Below are 5,623 nucleotides of genomic sequence, written 5' to 3'. Positions count from 1 at the left end.
TGTCGATGGACTTAAAAATCTTATTCTGTCAAATATTTACCTCTTGGCTCCATGGGTTGTGTTGGGTAAATGGATGGAATTCTGTTAATCTCTCGGTGCTAATAGTGTGGTGAGCAAAAATGTTTTATTTGTCGATGTGCTATCCCTGGCACCAGGGACCCAAACAAGTATCACATGCTCTGAAACATGGTTGATGCGTGAATTACATACATGTGTGGGAAATGATGTAACAAAATTTGAGAGAAAGGGACTATCCTGCCCTGGTATCCCAGTGAAGAGCACACTGTAGAATCTCAGAAACTTCCACGCTGCATTGCAAGTGCTCATGCTCTACAGCCACCGCTATGGCAGCTCTTTTTTGCCTAACAGACAAGTAAAACTTCCCTTATCTCATGTTAATTCAGATTTTCTCCTTCTTAAACAGTTTTCCAATATTCTAAAACCTTTAGCAGGAAAATGTCAACTTTCCTTCCAGAGCTTTATACTTTTAACACAGGACGACACTATTTACCAATACCTTCTTAAAGTTTTTTTAAAATTCTTTGTATCTCAGCAGACTGAAAATTCTTAGAAACCTTTAATTTAGCTGCGTTTATCATATAGGTAAGTGGTTGCTCAAGTTGACTATGAGTAACAAAAATCACAATACAGTATGTTTTCCCTTAAAATTAAAACAAAATAAATTGGTTTCATAAAATACAGCCCATCTCCCAGAATGAATCACCAGTCTCTTAAATGAACCAGTGATAACTGGACAAACTTCTGACAACTAGGTAGATATGATGAATCTATAAGCCACCTATAAAGAAAACTGCCTTGGCTCTTCCGTTGGTCTGTGGTGCCCAGAAGGCACAAATCAACATGGTGGACTGAAGAGAGACGACATTCCCATGATAATGGGCCCTGTGTCACCCTGATGAATCACCTGGGTTTGGGTCTTTCAAAATGAAGCTCTTGGACTCACTGAGAGGCAGCATTTCTGCTGAGAAGATAACACAGTATTGTGCTGGAATGTATTTTAGCATTTACATCAGTTAGCATCAGTGTGAGATCTTCTATAGTGTTGCATGGCTTATTCCATGGTTTTCCAGTTTATGGATGAATTGTGGATTAAAATATTTTACTTATTAACTTTTTTACTTGAATAGAAGGAAACAGCTTTGGCATTGACTACTTCTGGCATATAGTTCTCTTTATTTTAAAATAGTACTGCACAGCTGTTCTGAGGTAAACATGAGAACACAGAGGTCTTCTGAAGTCAAGAATATACTTTCCAAGCTGTTCACGAGGAGGACAAATCAGAGCTACACAAAATGAGCAAAGCAAGCGGCAGATCGTGGAACCAGATTGCTGAAGTATTTCACATACTGCTGGCGAACATTAGTATCATCTGTGACAAATCAGTCTTTCATAGGATAAATGCTTCTGTTACAATACTCTGCAGGGTTTGGTTTTTTGGTTTATTTGGTTATGGTTTTGTTTGGTTGTGGGGTTTTTTTAATCTGCATCGAGGACCTTCTTTAAAATACTTAGTTCCCATTTGAAAGTACTCTAAAAGGACACTTAATTATTTGGAAAGAAAAATAATGCTGATAATGGCTTTCAAATACATTTTGTTCTCTTATTTTTTTTAAAAAAAAAAGTTTCTCAGAAAAAGCATGTGCCATTTTTCATGCTGCTGCTTGCTTATGAAGGAATTCTCATGTTCATTGGTGAACATCCAAGATGCTGTGAAATGCCTAACATAAACTAGGAAAAAGAGAGAACATCAGTGCTCTGAGAGCTGTGCAAAACTTGCAGAGGGAAGTTTCCAGGGGATTGCCATTGCCATGCATAATTTCCTATAACTGTCATGGGTGAAGGCCTGTCCAACCCAGTGACCCCAGTAAGGAGATCCTGGCCTACAGTGTAGTGGAAAATGCAAGGATGGGTGTGGGAACAGCAGGACGTACGGCTCCAGACACCTGGATGATAAAAGATCAATACTAACATGACCATCTGGTCAGTCGAAGACTAACACTAACATGATTAAATCACAGCAATTAGTCAAAACATAAAACAGAAGAATGTTTTTATGTTTGTAAGGAGTGATAGCCCAGGCTGGTGAGGATGATATCTCAGGCTGGAAGACCACCCCCAAGAATGTATGGGCGTACAAATGCTGGGTTGGAAGACTGCCCCAAGGACGTACGGGCATGTTAATCTTGGGCCTAGGCCTGTGAATGAGTGGGCTGGAAGGCTGTCCACAAGATATGCATGAGAATATGACAGGAAACAGTAACAAGAAGAGTGTGGTGTGTTTGGAATAACATTTTTGGAAAAAAATCCTGTTTAACCTCTTAGTCCAGGCCTGTATCCATAAAGCTATAAACTGAGAAAGGCTAATTAAAGAGAGCTCAGCTCAGCTCCACCTGGCTCCGCTCTCGCTGTTTACATGAACCTTGTGTCTGCGTCTCAGATGGGGGCAGGGGAGAGGCTTTTCCCCTGTGTTTTTCCCACAATATAGCATACTAAAACCAACCAACCAACCAATCCAACCACCAGTTCCAAAGTTTCAAGCAAAACCCCCTCTGGAAGGGGGAGGTGAGAGGCAGCTGCCTGCAGAGCCCTGATGGATCACTCAGACTCCCCAGCTCAAGGACATGGAACAAGCTGTTCCAGTGGGAAACGCTCACTGCTGCCCATGCAGCTTTCTAATGGGATCATTATTGTTGAGAGAGAGATGTGAGTACTGCTCTGGGGCAGTGGGACATGCAGGCAGCTCCACGGCCAGCAGGACAAGCACCAGCAGACAGCGTCCTGCCCTCCCTCAGAGCCGGGAAGACCAACATCTGGCTCCTCTCCAAACTTCACCTCAGCAGAGCCTGGTCCTTGGCCTCTCCCTTCCCCTGTTCCCCCGCCCAGGAGGCCAAGGAAAGCGAGTAGGGGCTGATGGGGTGAGGAAGTCTTCTTGCAGAGAAGCAGGGACTGAAGGGAGGTCACAGAGATACAGAGAAGCCAGTTCGAGAAGAGGGTGGAGCTGAGGAGGCTAAACCTGTAAAACCTCAGAGCCTTCTCTCACCCTTTGCCCTCAGTCAGCCTCCTGTAACAATAAATTGCACCTCCCTCCTCTTGCATAAACCCTGCTTTGCTACTTCATACTTCCAGTTTGCTTTCAATACTGCTGACTTGTTCAGCCACCTTCTTACCACCACTCCACCCAGAATGCTGTAGCAAAAGTGAATTTTGCTATGCAAGGTATCTTTCTAGATGCAAAATTCTGTGTTCCTGTGGCTAAAAAGTCTTGCTTCTGCTTCCTTCTGTGCTTTTCCTAAAGAGATCCCAGTTGTGTCTCACAACATATTTTCTAGGTTTGGAGCTTATTCCAGCTGCTGTTACACGCTCTTATTGCAGGATAATGTCATCTGCCTGTGATCTTTTTTTATCCCCTGACAGTCTATTTATGGATTGTACAAACATTTCCCACTCTGAAGAGAACCCAATAAAGAGAAAGGCAGTGTAGCAGTAGAGGAGAGCAATGTTACAAACACCAGGACTAAGTAATCCTGCATGTGCTTCTTCCTTGATCAATGCATTAAAATAAAATAAAGAGATTAAGCTATTTGAAAGGCATCTCCCTTCGCTCTCTCCACTTTAACAACAGCAGCTACTATAAACTGCAGCAATACACATTTATGTTGGGCTGGCAAGCTCTTTTCATGGTATCACTGACATTTTCCATGAAATCCTGACACTAAAGTACATAGCCCAGCACTAAACCACCAACAGATGCTCCTATGGATAAGAACATGATGAACTTAAAAAAAAATAGGGTAAGAAAGCAGAAAGGAAGAAAATTAGATGCAGGATACAGGACAGCCAACAGCAACTGTGCCAGGTGCAAAGGGAGACGGGATGGGAATGGGAGTGCATAAAACTTCACCAAATACAACCAATCAGAAGACCGGCTCAAAGAAAAAAAAAAGAAAAAAAAAATCTCTGCCCAATACTGTTTATTACCCTTTGCAACAAGAAATGCTTATAAAGATTGTATAGCTGAACCTCTATTACCTTACTGTGGTCACACAACTCCTACACTGAATTAATGCTTGTCCCTGCTTAAGATCTTATAAACGATCGTTCCTCACCTTCATGGGACAAACGCTGGTGCTTCTGCAGCCGGTGACTATTTGCTACATCCAAAGAATCTTGGATTTTTGTCACCTTTTGTTAAAAGAAAACTCTCCTATACTGCAAAATACATAATTGCTGAAGCATCACACAATTTCAATAATTAAGAAATTAACACAAGGTGAAAAAAAAAAAGATTTATTAATTTATTTTTTTTTTACAATTGTGGGCACTTGCTTTAAAGCATTTTCTCCCTTTTTATTATTAAGAGGTAACATGAGCCAGGATTCATAAGTAAAGAAATGCTTCTGTGAGAATCCTAAAAACTGGGGGTACAAGGATGAGGTTTACTTTGACTGTCCCCATCTTTTTTTGTCCTTTTTCCCCTGAAGTCACTTGACTGATAGAACCTATATTGCACTCGATAGCTTACGTAACCACAGGAACACTGCTGCAACCAAGCTGCCTTTATTACAGTAAAGAATCATCATCTCAGCATGATCTCACTCTGGATCACCCCTTACATCATCAGCTCTTCATAGGTTTATGACTTGTGTGGATTACTAAGCAGTTGCTGTAAAAATAATAGTGCTGGGAATTGTATATTTTTATCATACTTTGTTTCAGTTGTGAAAAATAACTTCCTAGAGGACTGTCATTCCAGCAAGGTGTGTCAGCTCGCAGTGCCAGAGATGAGCTCACTCTGGAGTAGCTCTTTAGCAAATATTGCTTAGAAGTACAGAATTTGTACTTTGGACAAACAAATGCAACCCTGGAAACATAAATATATCAGACTGAAGCCTTCACCCATACCCTACAAAAGGAAAACAACATTTTAATACCTTTTCAGTAGTGGTAATTGTTACAGTTGCATGCTTACATTCATGCATCACAAACTCACTACAGTTCATAGTTAAAGTATCTTTTGAAATATAGAGGTAGTTAATTAGCTTGGATACTACCATATGATACAGTTTCTTCCAAGCAGGTTGGAATAAAGCAGAAGAATAGTCCTCAATTTTAAGAATAAAAGGCATTCTTCTCAAAACAGGCTGTGGAAACGCAAATAAAATTGAGAGCATAGAGGAAGCCCAATCTGGGGAAATACATGTTATAGAATATCAAGTCTTGTGTGTGAGAAGAGGTTGGCCTTCAAGGGTGCAATAGGAAAACACCATGGTGACACCATGCCCCAAAAAACACAATGTATGTATTTATGTACAATTAGACAGACACACATATAGAAAATTAAATAGAGGACTTTCTGTTCCTAATTAATACTGACACAATTTCAACTCGGTAGGAATGGCAACTCTAACACTATCATTTGTAAAAATACTCTTGCATTTTTAACAATTTTCAGGAGCCCTAGCAACAGAGCCTCAAGACCAGCTTTGCTGTGGGGGTGTGGAGTGTTAATAGTTGCTCACATCCGTGGAACAGGCTGCTTGCTTTTGCATTTATATGTTTGCTTTTGGAATGAACTGTAAGGATGAGGATGTTTATTCAGAAC

The sequence above is a fragment of the Streptopelia decaocto genome, assembly GCF_964273445.1.
Source record: "Streptopelia decaocto genome assembly, chromosome: 7".
In the NCBI taxonomy this organism is placed as follows: Eukaryota; Metazoa; Chordata; class Aves; order Columbiformes; family Columbidae; genus Streptopelia; species Streptopelia decaocto.
This window is presented reverse-complemented; position numbering follows the sequence as displayed.